The following is a 17,244-nucleotide window of genomic DNA, read 5'->3' on the forward strand; positions in this document are numbered from 1 at the left end:
AATGAGGATAAGATACCTGCTTTCCCTCTTAAATCACAAGATCTATATGGAACAAGGACTGAGTCCAGTCTGATTATTTGGCATCTATCCCAGCGCTTAGCACATAGTAAGCACTTCATAATGTCATCACTATTAATCTCTCCACATCGTAGATATGTTATCACCGACCTCTTTCCTTTTTCCTATTTTCATCCTAAGGTGATGGCAGAAGTCAATTGAACTGAATAACCAAGTAGGTGAGATTAATAGCCTGAATTTTTTTAATCATTTTTGGATTGGAAACTTCCCTAAACTTCTCCTAAACCTGAAATAAGTCAGGGTTAAACATTTTATCTCCCTCATTATTAAGAGGACTTGAAAACTATGTTTGAAGCCCCAAAAATTTCCCAGATTGATAATCCCTTCAAATATCATAACCTTTAATTTCAAACTTTGTTCTAGTGGACCCAATTAATCAACAAGGCTAGTTCAATTAAGTCCAATTAAGTGTAATTCTATCCTGTCATTTCATTGCACTATTCATCATTTCTGTTATTATAATTGATCATCCACGGAGGCAAGGAGAGTATAATTAGATGATTTCATTCCCATAAACGACCCCCTTAAAAGAGTTTGGGTGACACGAGAGAGATAGGATAAACTGAGAATCAGTCTGAAGGTTCCTTCCCCACTTCCCTCTGTCAATTGGAAGACCTGAGGCAAGTCCCTTTCCCACTGGCCCAACTCAAAGGATCTTCAGCTGCTACCTGGACTTGTTCCTATCTGACATCTCCTGATAGAAGCTTGAGGAGAGTTGTGGAACATTTGATTAGAGCTGAGGGTCCCAGAGAAAAGCTGATTCAAGGGTGGGGGTCGCCTCTGCAACACCTTCTCACTGTACCTCGATCTCGTCTATCTCACCACTGACTTCTCAGCCACATCCTACCTCTGGCCTGGAATGCCGTCCCTCTTCATAGCTGACAATTACTCCCCACCTCCCCTTCCAACCCTTATTAAAGGCACATCTCCTCCAAGAAGCCTTCCCTGACTAAGCCCTCCTCTCCGCTTCTCCCTCTCCCTTCTGCATCACCCTGCCAGCTGAGATTTATAACAGCTTCCATGTCAGGGGAGCTTTACTTCTTCTAAAGCTATTGAAAAGCTTCTAGGAAATTTGAACATGTCTAAGAATAGCCAAGAAGACTGACTGCACCTTGTGCTAATTAATATTCCTAATGGTCAGCCCAATCTCCACAATGCTTAACTCTTGAATCAATCCATCAGTGGTATTTATCGAGTGCTTACCATGTGCAGAGCACTGTACTAAGCACTTGAGAGTACAATTTAATAAAGTTGGTTGGCTTACAGGAGCGAGGAGCTTACAGTCTAGAGGAAGGGTGTATTGTCTAGAAGTATACTGATTGAATACTGACTTATCCTATCACTTATCAATCGTTTATTATCAATTGTTATTATTATTACTATTATTAATAAAATGGGAATTAATGTGGGACATGATATTTATCAATTTATCATTAGTGACCATTTTCCAGAATGAGTGTTTCACGTGTTTAATGTAGAAAACTCCAAAGAAGCAGAAGGCATATCCCAGTGGGGACCGTAAATTTTCATCCTGAAGCTTCAGGACTAAGACTTTATGAGGAGGAATCAGTTATAGTGCTGGTGATTTGAGCAGCATCATTTGCATTCTTTCCTTCCCACCAGTCATATTAATAATAATAATAATAATGTTGGTATTTGTTAAGCGCTTACTAGGTGCAGAGCACTGTTCTAAGCACTGGGGGAGATACAGGGTCATCAGGTTGTCCCATGTGAAGCTCACAGTTAATCCCCATTTTACAGATGAGGCAACTGAGGCACAGAGAAGCGAAGTGACTTGCCCACAGTCCCGCAGCTGACAAGTGGCAGAGCCGGGAGTCGAACCCATGACCTCTGACTCCGAAGCCCAGGCTCTTTCCACTGAGCCACGCTGCTTCTCACGAAGACGCTGAGTGCAACAAGCGAGTAGGCAGGGACGGGCGCAGGAATCACAAAGAGCGTGTGCAGGCTTTACCCACATCAGCCAGCTGCATGCAGAACTAAAACTAGACTCCAGGTCTCCTGATTCTCAGAGCAGTGCTCCTTCTGCTAGGCCATTCTACAAGGCGTAGCAAAATGCCTACGGTTAAACCAAACTCCTTGGTAGCAGGAGTAGCTGTAGTAAATAACAGCAGTAGTAGTAGTAATGGCATTTATTGAGCCAAGGAGGGAAGTATGGCCTACTGGAAAGAGCAGAAGCCTGGGACTCAGAGGACCTGGGTTCCGATTCTACCTCTGCCATTTGTCTGCTGTGTGACCACGGGCAAGTCACTTGACTTATCTTTCTGTACCTCAGTTACCTCATCTGTAAAATGGGGATTGAGACGGTGAGCCCTGTGTAGGAGAGGGAATGTGTCCAACTAAGTTGCTCGTGTCCACCTCAGCGCTTAGTACGGTGCCTGGCACATAGTAAGTGCCTAGGAGTTCGGAGCCCTTGGCTCTAGTCCCAGCTCTGCCACTGGCTTGATATGTGACCTTGGGCAAGTCACTTTGACTTCCTAGAGAAGCAGCATGGCGCAGTGGAAAGAGCACGGGCTTTGGAGTCAGGGCTCATGAGTTCAAATCCCAGCTCTGCCACTTGTCAGCCGTGTGACTGTGGGCAAGTCACTTCACTTCTCTGTGCCTCAGTTCCCTCATCTGTAAAATGGGGATGAAGACTGTGAGCCCCACGTGAGACAACCTGATTCCCCTGTGTTTACCCCAGCGCTTAGAACAGTGCTCTGCACATAGTAAGTGCTTAACAAATACCAACATTATAAACAAATACTGCAATTATTATTGTTACTATTATATTATTAATAAAATGGGAATTTATGTGGGACATAAACCTGATTATCTTGAATTTAGTCTAGAATTTAATACAGTGCCTGGCATATAGTAAACGCTTAACAAATACCATTTTAAATAAACTAAAGAGCGCAATGCATAGCAAGTGAAGAATAGATCTTGGAGGTGTTAGTTTTCAGACTTCCCAGGGGTCCAGGTAAAGAGTCCTTAATTGCAAACTCCTGTAGCCTCCCTCCCCATTCATGCATTCAATTGCATTTATTGAGTGCTTACTGTGTGCAGAGCACTGTACTAAGCACTTTGTATATACATATGTCTAGGAGGGACATATGTATATACAAAAATATGGATCAAGGTATGTATATAAGTGGTGTGGGCCTGGGATGGACAACTAGAGAATGCCCAAAAGTCATGGATCAACATGGGTTTGGGAGTCAGAGGTCGTGGGTTCTAATCCCTGCTCCGCCACATCCACTGTGTGACTTTGGGTAAGTCGCTTAACTTCTCTGGGCCTCAGTTACATCATCTGGAAAATGGGGATTAAGACTGTGAGCCCCACATGGGACAACCTGATCACCTTGTATCTATCCCAGCGCTTAACAAATACCATCATTATTATCCAAGTGCGTAGAAGAGACAGAAGGGAAAGGGAGCCAGGGAAAAGTGGACTTAGGTAAGCCCGCTTGGAGGAGTTGTGACCTCACCTTTGAAGGTGACAGTCTGGTGTCTATAGAGGGGGAAGGATCTAAGGGACCTATCTCAAAGCCCCAGATGCCAATAAAGTAAAAGAAATGGGGTTTCAGAGGACTGGAATCATTGCCTCAGGGAACACTGGCTCCTTCAGGAAACAGTGTAGGACATGATGGACTTTCACGCCGGGCCGAGCTGAGTTCCTTTTCCACCCATAGAGCTGCTCCGGAGGTCATCCAGTCCACCAGAGGCCACTAGCCCCACACACGATGCCCCATCCTGTTGTCGGAGAACCACTCTGGCTCCGCTTCCACCCACCCCCAATTTGTTGCAGCTGTAAGACACCATCACTGACCCCAGGAGACCTTAGCAAAGCATCTATTTCATGACTTATTCCTACTGGAGAGAAAAAATGCTTTTGAATAGCTGTTTAAAAAAAAAACCACCCTAGGTGGACTTTCTGGCATCATTCTTCAGGCCTTTGTTTTAGAGAAAAGTCTATTTCCCCCCCCCCCACACCCACCCCCGACCAAAGTTGGGGAGAACCTTCCTCGTTTCCAGAGGTTAATTACCTGGTTGTAAAATTGCACTCCGGAATGAAATTTGACCTACAAGGTCCCCAACTTTGGGCGAATATTTTTACCAGTTTCAGAAAGAAAACCATCTGTTTAACCAATTCTAAAATATATACGGGAATAAAAATTAAGGCTGAAGTTCATGGGCTTCAAGCACCTTTGTGCATTTGTAAAACACATCAGGGCTTTGATGCCCAGAAAAAAGAAGACGGTGGTAACCCGCTTATAAATCAATGCAGTAAATAAAGGCAAGTTACGGGCACGGAGAGTCAAAGAAGAACAAGTGTTATTTGATGACCGTCAGAAATGTTGATCATTTGTGTGCCACGGAAATAAAGGATTTATTCTTTTCGAAAAGTCTGATTCTTAGAAAGATAAAGCACAAATAATTTAAGAGAACATCAAAAGGATGTTAAGAATGTGTTTCTCATTAATATCACATAACCTTTCCTATAAAACTTTTCACTTCTCCGCTCTTGCTCCCACCAGGACCATTCTGAGGATGCTGACAGCTCAATGGGAGTAAAGTGTCAGGTCTCCCCTTTTAAGAAACCAGGGCATTCATTCGGTATTATTTTCTCATTTCTCTTCTTGAACCCAATGGATTTAGACAGTCATTATTTGCAGGCATTCTGCGATCATTATTTGCAGACAAATGGCTTCCACCGGGATGGAACCCATAACATAAGGATCCCTGGAATCTGGACTCACCTTTATGGGAATATGAGACTCCTGTTTCCGTTGATACGAATAAGCCAGACTCTCCTCAGATCCCTCCCTGACAGTAAAGTAGGTCAACAAGGAGGACACGTGCCTCGTTTCAGACCTCTCCAGGGCCTTTTCTTCAGCAGTTCCTTCCTGTTCACTCCGTTGGAGGTATTTATCGAGCACTTAGTGTGCGCTTAGCACTGTGCTAAGCGCCTGGTAATAATAACTGTGGTAATAATAAATAACCACGGTATTTCTTAAGCACTTACTATGTGCCAGGTACTGTACAAAAGGCTGGGGTGGATACAAGCAAATCGAGTTGGACACAGTCCCTTTTCCCACATGGGGCTCTAGAGAAGCAGCGTGGCTCAGTGGAAAGAGCACGGGCCCTGGAATCAGGGTTCATGAGTTCGAATCCCAGCTCTGCCACTTGTCGGCTGTGTGACTGTGGGCAAGTCACTTCACTTCTCTGTGCCTCAGTTCCCTCATCTGTAAAATGAGGATTAAGACTGTGAGCCCCACGTGGGACAACCTGATTCCCCTATGTCTACCCCAGCGCTTAGAACAGTGCTCGGCACATAGTAAGTGCTTAACAAATACCAACATTATTATTATTATGTCTCAATCCCCATTTTACAGATGAGGTCACTGAGGCACAGAGAAGGAAATGACTTGCCCAAGGTCACACAGACACGTGGCAGAGCGAGGATTAGAACCCATGATCTTCTGAATCCCAGGCCCGTGCTCTATCCGCTGCAATTCCTGCCCTTCAGGAATTAAATGGTCCCCTAGAAGACTGAACAGGTTAGTGATAGGAGTGGACTCCTTGTCCACCAAAGAATCTCCTTAACTTCATTCATTCAATCAGTGGTATTTATTGAGCGCTTACTGTGGGCAGAGTACCTTACTAAGTGCTTGGAAAGCACAATTCGGCAACAGATAGAGACAATCCCTACCCAACAATGGGCTCACAGTCTAGAAGGGGGGAGTCAGACAACAAAACAAAACAAGTAGACGGGCATCAATAGCATCAAAATAAATCGAATTGTAGATATATACACATCATTAATAAACTAAATAGAATAATAAATATGTACACGTAAAAACAAGTGCTGTGGGGCGGGGTGGGGGTAGAACAGAAGGAGGGAGTCGGGGCGATGGGAAGGGGAGGAGAAGCAGAGAAAAACGGGGGGGCTCAGTCTGAGAAGGCCTCCTGGAGGAGATGAGCTTTCTGTGGGGGAAGAGAGCTAGTTTGGCAGATGTGAGTAGGGAGGGCATTCAGACCAGAGGTAAGACATGGGCCAGGGGCCGACAACGGGACAGGCGAGAACGTGGCCCAATGAGGAGGTTAGTGGCAGAAGAGCACAGTGTGCGGGCTGGGATGGAGAAGGAGAGAAGGGAGTTGAGGTAGGAGGGGGTAAGGGGATGGACAGCTTTAAATGGGTCCTGGCACAGCTTTAGCCCAACCCTGAGCCCTTTCTCTCCTAACGCGGTGGCGATGTTCCGGATGAATCCTGTAGTAAGCTCACAACAGAGTAAACTCACTCGGGAGTACCCGCCTCGACCGAGGCTACATCATTCTCACAATGTGCACAAACATTTCATCTAACACCTCACTGTGTAATTCCCAGATAGATGTGCACTGTGGGAAGACATTTCCTAACAAATCATATAACAGAAGAATTGAGTGTATTCTTTATCCATTCATGAGAGAGCCAGTTCCAGGTTCGTAAATGGTATTCATTGAGTGCTTACTCTGTGTGGAGCACTATACTATGTGCTTGAAAGAGGACAATATAACAGAGTTGGTAGACATCTTAGAGCTTACAGTCTAGAGTGGGAGACAAACACTTAAATAAATTATGGATATGTACCTAAGTGCTGTAGGGCTGGTGGGGGCAGGTGAATAAAGGGAACAAATCCAAATACAAGAGCAGTGCAGAAAGGAAAGGGAGAAGGGGAAATGAGAGCTTAGTCGGGGAAGGCCTCTTGGAAGAGGTGTGATTTTATTAAGGCTTTAAAGGTGGGGAGAGTGGTGGACTGACAGATATGAAGGAAGAGGGAGTCCCAGGCCAGAGGCTGGATGTGGGTGAAGGATTGGCAGCAAGATGGACAAGATCAAGATACAGTGAACGGGTTGGGATTAGAGGAGCGAAGTGTGCAGGGAGGGTTGTAGTAGGAAATCAGTAAATTAAGATAGGAGGTGGCAAGATGATGGCGTAGTATTTAGAGCATGGATCTGGGAGTCAGAAGGTCCTGGGTTCTAATCCCGGATCCGCTACTTATCTGCTGTGTGACCTTGGCCAAATCACTTCACTTCTCTGTGTCTCAGTTACCTCATCTATAGAATGGGGATTGAGACTGTGAGCCCCACGTGGGACGGGGACTGTGTCCAACCTGATTTGTCTGTATCCACCCCAGTGCTTAGAATAGTGCCTAGCACATAGTAAGAGCTTAACAAATACCACACTTATTATTACTATTATTATTTCCATGGCATCAGCCCAGGCCCTTCAATCACCCCAATAACTCCATCCTGCTACTGAACCCTCCCTCTTTTAGCACTTGAATATGCATATCTCTGGCTAGCTACTGTACAGGTGTTTAGAAGTTGTTAAGCACTTACTATATGCCAGGCACTGTACTAAGTGCTGGGTAGATACGAGATCACAAAGTTGGACACAGTCCCAGTCCCATATAGGGTTCACAGTCTTAATCCTCATTTTACAGCTGAGGTACCTGAGGCATAGAGACCTTAAGTGACTTGCCCAAGGGTATAAGCAGACAAGTGGCAGAACGGGGATTAGAACCCAGTTCCTCTGACTCCCGGGCCCATGCTTTTTCCACTAGGCCATGCTGCTTCTCGATATGGTTATGCGTATTTCCTCTGTTCCCATCATGTACGTGTTCATGTGGTTCTGCCCCTTGGGTTTTTGTGTATTTGTGATTGTCCTGCCTCCCTCCACAGCCTGTAGCTGCTCACCGGTAGACACTCTTCAACTGTGCCATTAACATCTTCGTAACTGGCACGGTTTCTATGAAACAGCAGGCTTAAGGGAAAGTCTTCTCCAGTCACTGCCAGACTGTAACTTGATATAGGCAAAGATCACAACTGCTCATTCTGGCGTATTGTACTCTCCCAAGCGCTTAGTACAGTGCTCTGCATATAGTAAGTGTTCAATAAATACATATCATCGATTGATCGATTGAGATTCTGACACAAAATCTTGAAAATGTCCTCCGCTCAATCACCCAAGGTGGACAAGACAGAGACCCGGCAGCCTCCGCTACTGAGGGGGATAGAAAGAAATAGGTGAAGGGAGAAGAAAGAGAAGGAGATTGGAGTGGGGCTGAAGAACTCCTTTTAGAAGGGGAACAGTTGGGGAAGCAGCTTGGCTCAGTGGAAAGAGGCTGGGCTTTGGAGTCAGAGGTCATGGGTTCAAATCCTGGCTCTGCCACTTGTCAGCTCTGTGACTGTGGGCAAGTCACTTAAGTTCTCTGGGCCTCAGTTACCTCATCTGGAAAATGGGGATTAAATGTGAGCCTCACGTGGGACAACCTGATTACCCTGTATCCACCCCAGCGCTTAGAACAGTGCTCTGCACATAGCAAGCGCTTAACAAATACCAACATTATTATTTTCCTTCCCTCTTCTTCAGCTGCAATCTTGGAGCCCACCCAGATATGGAGGTAACTTCTTCTTCTCCCATCAGTCAATCATATTCATGGAGCGCTTACTGCGTGCTCCACTGTACTAAGCATTTGGGTGAGGGTAATCTGTCAGTCAGTGAGTGAATTGTATTTATTGAGCACTTCCTGTGAGCAGAGCACTGTACTAAGCATTTGGGAGAGTACACTATAACAATATAACAGACATATTCCCTGACCACAGAGAGTTTACAGTCTACGGGACTGGGGAGGGGAGGGAGGTCTGCTGGGAATCTGCCCCAGGGAGGGCCCAGGGGGTCCGGATCACAACCTACCCTACTGCCCTAAAGCAGAGTAACTTAGTAGATAGAGCATGGGCCTTGGATCTAGATGAAATCTGCCTCACCTGATAGTCACCTAGCCAGGCGCTAATAATAATAATTATATTTATTGAGCAACGTGATAAACTCTGGAGTAGGTACAGGTAATTAGGACAGTCATAGTCCCTGTCTCACATGGAGTTCGCCATCTAAATAGGAAGAAGTACAGGTATTGGATCCCCATTTTACAGATTAGGAAACTGAGGCAGAAAAATTAAGTGATTTACCCAAGGTCGCAAAGCAGGCAAATGGAGAGCCAGGATTAGAACCCTGGTCTCCACTACACTATGCTGCTTCACAGCAGGCGATTTATCTCCTGGGAAAATTTTGTCCAAGTGTCTGTTGGCAGGAAATGTGCTTCATAAGGTCAAGTGTGAGCATCAGTCTTCCTTTCCTTAGGGAATAATTTTCTCCCTGAGAGCATTAACCTTATGATTAGCGCTATTACTGACGTTAATAAGAGTAAATATAAAACCAGTGCTCCCGATGAATCAATCAACCATTGGTACTTATTGAGTGGTTACTGTGGGCAGAGAGCACTGCAAAGTAAAATACATCAGAGTTCGCAGACACCATCTCTGCCCACAGGAAGCTTACAGTCTAGCGGGGGAAGCAGACATTAAAATAAATTACAGATTAGGGAAATAAGAGCATATAAAACTATGTACATAAGTGTTGTGGGGGCTCAGTGGAAAGAGCAGGGGCTTAGTACAGTGCTCTGCACATAGTAAGCGCTCAATAAATACTATTGAATGAATGAATGAGTCAGGGGTCATGGGTTCCAAACCCAGCTCTGCCACTTGTCAGCTGTATGACTGTGGACAACTCACAACTTCTCTGTGCCTCAGTTACCTCATCTGTAAAATAAGGATTAAGACTGTGAACCTCACATGGGACAACCTGAATACCCTGTATCTGCCTCTGCACTTAGAACAGTGCTCTCCACATAGTAAGCGCTTAACAAATACCAACATTATTATTTATTATTATCAAAATGCCTAGGGATATACAGCCAAGTGCATAATCGATGCAGAGGGAGAGTAGATAGGGGAAATGGCTTAGTCAGGGAAAGCCTCTTGGGGGAGATGTGATTTTAGGCAGGTTTTGAATGGGGGGCAGGGATCATCAGATTATTATGATAATATTAATTAAATACTTTATATTTCATATAACAAAGCATTACCTCTTATCTCCTTGTTCAGAAATTAATATTAGGATCAAAGATGGCAAGATTTCCCTGTTCTAACAAACCTTTCATTCTAGGGTGACCAGTTATTTAACTTTTGCCAGAGAGTCTGGTCTTCAGCTGCTCTGTCCCCGGTCTCCAGAACTCTAGACTGTTTTCATTCCAAACACTTACCCTCCCTCCTTCTTGATTCCTGCTCAATCGATCCACTTATTTATTGAGCAGTTACTGTGTGCATAACACTGTATTAAGTAAGCGCTTGGAAGAGTACAATATAACAGAGTTGGGTGACACGTTCCCCGCCCACAACAAACTTACAGTCTAAAGGGAAGCAGCGATTGCTTTTCCAGACTCATGGGAGGAGAATGTCATCACTCCACAGCCAGAGGTCCAAGGGTCACCTTACAACACATTCTGGATTCCACAGGAAATCTTTCAGTGGGTCCTTAATGATGTCACGTCACTTTGTTCCATAACCTAAATAGCATATTTAACATAATGTGTGTCTGTTGCTTGTTGACAAAAGGGTGTATAGTAATAATAATTTTGGTATTTGTTAAGTGCTTACTATGTGTCAGACTCCACTAACCAGGACCAAATATAATCCTTGTCATATTTCTGTGCAACTATTTTTTACATTTTTTGGTACAAAAATAAGTTTTCCCCTATATATATTACATGTTTTCTTTTTTAAAAAAAAACCCATATCCCACAAAATTCTTTCACAGGTACATGTGTGGTGGGGGGGTGGGAAGGGAGGGGATGTGACGATATAACTGACAGCCAGGTAACAATTAATTTCTATCCTCTCTCCTGATGTTGCTAATTGTTCTTTAGGCTTAACCTTACACAATGACTTGGCTAAATGTGATATTGAATTTCATCATTTCCATTTGAACTAGCCTCTGAGTGGTTCACTGAAGGGTTTATGGAGACCAGGAGTGACCAAAGTGCCTGGGTCTGTGGTCTTAGGTCAGGATGAAGGGGAAGAGGTCTGGGAGGGGCGGGGATTGGGTGAAACTCCTTAAAATGAAACAGCTGCCTGAGAAGTGGTCAAGACATCGAAGGCAATATGATAGCTGCTATTAAGCTCCACTTTGAGATGCTTCTTTCAGCTTTGATGAGTTTTTTTCTTCCTTCTTCCCAAAAGTTGTTATCATTTTTTACTGACCTTTAGTCAACCTCACAGAGCCAAGCTAGTTTTCCATCCTGTTTGTTCTTTGGGGACTTGGAAAAAGTACCTGCGAGAAGATAAAATCTTACCAGATCTGGATTGCAGGGCAGCGGGAGAGAGGAAGGTGGGGAATCATGGCAGGATTCTCACACACCAGTCTACAATATTAATTATGGCATTTATTAGGTGCTTACGTCTGTGTTAATCACTAGGGTAGACAAAAGGCTGGAAGATCAGACACGGTCCCTGTCTCATCTGGGTGGGGGAGAAGGGTGAGGTCCCTTTTTTCCCATTTTTCAGATGAGGAAAGTGACTTGCCCAATGGCATCCAGCAGGTCAGTGGTGAAGCTGGAACTCAAATCCTTATGCTCTATGGGACACACAATTACCCTACCCAGCTTTAAAGCCTTATCCAAGGCACATCTCCTCCAAGTGGCCTTCCCCAACTAAGCCCTCCTTTCCTCTTCTCCCACTCCTTTCGGTATCAACCTGACTTGCTCCCTTTATTTATCCCCCCTCCCAGCCCCGCAGCACTTATGTACATATCAGTAATTCATGTATTTATATTAATGTCTGTCTCCCCCTTTAAACTGTAAACTTGTCGTGGGCAGGGATTGTGTCTGTTTATTGTGGTACTGCACTCTCCCAAGTGCCTAGTACAGTGTTTTGCACCCTGTAAAAGCTCAATAAATACAATCGAATAAATGAATGAATAAATGAAAGCCAAAGAGGCAGTAGGAGGTTAGAGAGAAACCACATCGTGCATTCAGTAGATTGCTCCTATCTTGGAATCCAAATATTTCCCAGACAGCAATTTATCATGTATATTGAGCTCTTACTGTGTGCAGAGGACTGTATTAAGTGTTTGGGGGAGTACAATATAACTGAGTTGGTAAATACATTCCCTGCCCACAAAAGGTTACAGTCTAGAGTGGGGAGGGGGTCCTGGGAGACAGAGACAGTTGAGAATCCTGTACATTCAGAGATTTTCCGGGCACTCTGTAGCTCCTCCTTCACCTTTTTCGATATCCCTCTCACCCTCAACAGATGTCCTCCCTCTGTTTTTGAAAAAGGCAAAGGAAGTCGCTCTGCCAACAGTCACCAAATTCTGTGGCTCTGCAAGTAGTGGTATTTACTGAACACCCGCTGTGTACCCTGCACTGTACTGAGAACTTAGTAAGGTACAACAGAAGCACAAGACATGGACCCTTTCCACGAGGAGCTTCCAGGACAGGAGAGCAGTTCTCCTCAGACTCATGACACTGTCCAGAAATCAGTCAATCATTGGTATTTATCGAGTGCTTAACTACATGTAGAGAGGGAGAAGTGAGACCGCTTCTGCTCCTCCATAAGATAATAGAGGACCCCGCAACGGGAAGAATTGAGCAGGTTGTGCTCTTTTTCTCTTTGAAATACACAGTGTTGTAGCATTAAATGAGTACTTGACTTGTGCTGTCGAGTCATTTCTGAGCCAGAGCAACTCCATGGACACATCTCTCCCAGAAAGCCCCACTTCCACCTGCAATCATAATGTATCTGTAGAGTTTTCTTGGTAAAAAAAAATATAAGTGGTTCATAATTGCCTTCTTGGCACAGTCAACTTGAATCTCCACCCTCGACACTCTCCCATCCCGCTGCTACCCATGACAGGTGAGTTTTGACCTGTAGCAGATTGCCTTCCTCATGCTAGCTACGGCCCAAGCTAGGAAGGGGAATGGATCTGCCTCTGCTTGTCTCTCCCTCCCGTAGCCGAGACTGGTAGAGGACTGGAAACTCTCCAGATGCGTTCCTGAAAGGGGTCAATGAGTACAGGAGCATGGTAATGGGGAGAAGTGAGCAGGTCGTGCTGTTTTTCTCCTTGGAATACAGGATTTTGTAGCAAGCAGCAAGGCAGTGGGGAGAATTGAGCAGGTTGTGCCATTTTCTCTTTGGAGCACTGAATGTTGTAGTGTTAATGGGCAGAGCAGCACTGGATAAGGCACCCAGAGGTAAACAATCAGACTTTATGAATATGCATTTGTCCACTATCAACCTAACAAATGGTTTTCAATTGCTGATGAGGCTCTAAAGGCAGTCTTTTTTTTTTTTTTTTGAATGAGAGAGGCACATTAATACGACAAACTCCACCATTTAAGAAACGTGGCCTAGGGCCAAGGGAACAGGTCTGAGAGTCAGAGGCCCTGGATTCTAATCTCAGCTCTGTCACTTGCCTGCTGTGTGGCATACAGTGAGCCACATAAGTTCTCTGTACCTCAGTTTCCTCACCTGTAAAATGGGGATGTGGGACAGGGACTGTGCTCAACCTGATTATCTCATCCACCCCAGCCATTAGTATAGTGCTTTGCACATAGTAAGCACTTAATACATTCCACAGTTATTATTTAAGAGCCCTTCAACAAACTTTCAGGAACGCATCTGGAGAGTTTCCAGTCCTCTACCAGTCTCGGCTACTGGAGGGAGAGACAAGCAGAGGCAGATCCATTCCCCTTCCTAGCTTGGGCCGTAGCTAGCATGAGGAAGGCAATCTGCTACAGGTCAAAACTCACCTGTCATGGGTAGCAGCGGGATGGGAGAGTGTCGAGGGTGGAGGATAGAATAAACATAATTTTTCATAATATTTTCCCCATGCCTAATCTGCATTGGCTTCTCAGGGAGGGCATTAAGGAGGGGTGGCATGCAGGGACCATTCTGACTAGACTGTAAACTCGTTGTGGGCAGTGAATGTATCTGTTTACTGTGATATTGTACTCTCCCAAGCGCTTAGTACAGTGCTCTGTACACAGTAAGCGTTCAATAAACACGACTGATTGAATGAATGACTAAATTCTCTCTTCAGTGCAATAAATACCCCCCTAGTGGCTGAAAGAGGAAATGTAGCTCTCAAGGGGCCTCATTTACAGCCAAAAAGAGTCACACTGAGCGTAATAGAGATTATTTTTCCACTGTGCAGCTGGATTTAAAGAATACAAAATCAACTGTGGCGGCTATGTACCTGAAGAACGCCTCTTTCCCAAAAACTCACGGGATCTAATTCCCGCCGGCTCCAACATGATGTGAATGACCTAAACCGTTTCTTGCGATGTTGTATCACACTGCATCCAGACGGCTGCAAGCCTCTCACCATCATTGTTATTGCTTTTTTTTAGTGGTATTTGTTAAGCACTTACTATGTGCCAGGAACTGTACTAAACCCTGGGGTAGATAAACGCTAATCAGATTGGACACTGTCCATGTCCCACATGGAGTCACAGTATTCATCCCCATTTTACAGATGAGGTAACTGAGATACAGAGAAGTTCAGTGACTTGCTGGGATTAGAACCCAAGTCTTCTGACTCCCAGGCTCGTGTTCTTTCCACTAGGCCATCTTGCTTCACCCCTACACTGGAACATCTCTCTCTCTCTCTCTCAATGGAGTAGAGCACAGGAAAGTTGCCTGGGCAAGTCTCAGTTCCACATGTAGAGGAAACTTAAAGGCAGGAAGAGCCAATGTAGATCAAGCGCTTTTGAGGAGTAGACAGAAAACATTAAGATATTGCATCTCTCCCAGGGCTCAGCACCGTGTTTAGTCCATTATCATTATTATTCTTATTATCAATAAATGAAATTTATTTAAAAATAACTAGCTGGACCAGAATTCAGACTGAAGCAGAATTTCACCAAAATGCATTTGAGGAGAAAGCTATTTACCCAGTTTTCGCATTCACGGGCAGCACTGAAGCTCAGGATGGAAATTCTTACGACGGTGTCTTCTGCAGGACACTTCTGGATCTGTGACTTAGAAAGTTAAATATTATAAATTGTAAAACTACAGTCCACCTTATTCAGACCGAAGGTCATTCTGCTGGGACAACTGCCTTCTATCTGATAAACTATCCTATCTGTCTTTATAAACACTTTATTAAATATTACACTTATCTCCAAACCAAGAACGTGATATGAAAATAACCAAGCAGTTCAGCATCCAAATATCCAAATTTTCTTATAAAGAAATAGTCACTAGATAAGATTCTGTGAAGTATACAAAGGCTTTAACATAAACAAGACGATTCTCTCTGAAACAGCCCAGGTTATGTAAGGTTCAAAAATATACGGATCCTGAGAGAGATGGTGGATTCAGTTGGAGGTGATTTTCTGCTTTTCTAATTCTGTTGCAATGCTACTGTCCATTGTAGATTTTCTAAGTTACTGAAAGGAGGTTTCTGATTTAAGGGGGGCGGGGGGGCAAGGCATACTGCATGGAAAGAATTTCCCTGACCTTGAAATTTAAACATTCCCCGATTAAACCCTTTTCCCCGTGACTATCTCTCCCTTCTGCGTGGTCCATGTGCTTGGGATCTGTAACCTTTAGGCATTTGGTATTCACCCCACCCTCAGCCGCACAGTACTTTCATACACATCTGTAAATGACTAATTTACATCCGTGTCTCTCGCCCTCTGGACTGTAAACTCGTTGTGGGCAGGGAACGTGTCTACCAACACTGTTGTATTTTCCCGAGCATTTAGTACAGTGCTCTTCACACAGTAAGCGCTCAATAAATGCCGTTGATTTATTGAACGTTCTGATTCCAGGTAATGTAGAGTTGTCCTTCGGACATCGACTGTAAAATCCACTGTGAAATTCACCTAGGGGTGCGCGTGTGACAATCCAGGACTCTCAGTCCTTGCGACACATAAAAGCTGATCCTGGTTAAAGTCCATCTGGAGAAGTCCGAGCCTTTCGTTCCACCTTGTAAAACATATTAAACAGAACATTTATTTCATAAATAAAAGATGCTATCTTCGCTGTTGCAATCAAAACCTTGCCTTTTTCCATGCCCCTAATGAGTGACTTTGAAAGGCATTGTCATTTTTTTCTTTTGTTGTTCTTTTTCTTGTGTCATGAAATTAATAGAAATAACAGAACGGAGGCAAATGAAACACATTTCCATTGTTCGGCTGAGATGGGCGGAGCCAATCCTATCTTTCCCCCGTGTTTACAGAGGGCTGGACGGGCAGAGATCAGACTTTCTCTTTCCTGCCCTGCATTTTGCATCTCTTTGTGTTTTCTTTGACCCCCTCAGACCATCACTTATTAGCTGCAATTAGTGAAAGTGCCGGCTTGGCTTTGCCTTTAAAATAGCCGAAGAGAACAAGGACCCAAAGAAACTTCCTCTTCAAACCCACGCCATTCAGAGAGTTCTCTCTCGGATTCTATCTGCTTCGAGATGGTTAAGCCCAAGCCCGGGTTTCTCCTACGCACCTCATACCCTGGGAACCCTATTACCTACAAAGGTATTAGCAAAGTGCTCCCAGATGAAAGCATTTATCCAATTCCAATTGTTGTTTGAAAGGCTAAAACACTAAGGGCCGTGTTGTTCCAGGAGCTACCGTTTAAAACAACGCGAGGCCTGTTTAGAATAAAAAATTGTCGCATAAAAAAACTTTTGAGTTCATTTTTGTCAAGAAAGCTACATCCAAGGCAGCCTTCCTGCAAAGCAGCGCTTACACACTCGACACATGGTTTTCATTTTAATAACATCGACCCACATAAATTAATATGTAAAATATAATGACTGTCGGGATCATTTGAGGAGCCGCTCTCTATTGCAGTGAGTTTGCAAGGGCAGTAATGACGAGTCAGGAAGAAAAATTGGGTAGCTGTCAGTAGAACGATACTGTGGTTTACGACATTGCTAAACAGAGTATTTATTGAGAGTTTTCTGTTAAAAAGTAATTGGAAACCGCTCTTAGTTTCAAACAGAATAACAAAATTGATGTTCTTGCAGAGCAACTGCAGAAAATCGCCTCCTCTGCTACCGTGGTGTGATCATCATCATCATCAATGGTATTTATTGAACGCCTACTATGTGCAGAGTACTGTACTGTGATGCGCTTTGTACCCGTTATTTTTCTTCGTTCCCTTCCATGAAATTGCCATCAAAATCTGCATAATTAGCTGAGAACACCCATTTGCAAGTGGGATTGCGAAACGTTCTAATAGTTAGGAAATGCTAGGAGTTTTAACACTAAACCGAATGGA

Source organism: Ornithorhynchus anatinus, chromosome 12, assembly GCF_004115215.2.
Source record: "Ornithorhynchus anatinus isolate Pmale09 chromosome 12, mOrnAna1.pri.v4, whole genome shotgun sequence".
NCBI classification, from domain to species: Eukaryota; Metazoa; Chordata; class Mammalia; order Monotremata; family Ornithorhynchidae; genus Ornithorhynchus; species Ornithorhynchus anatinus.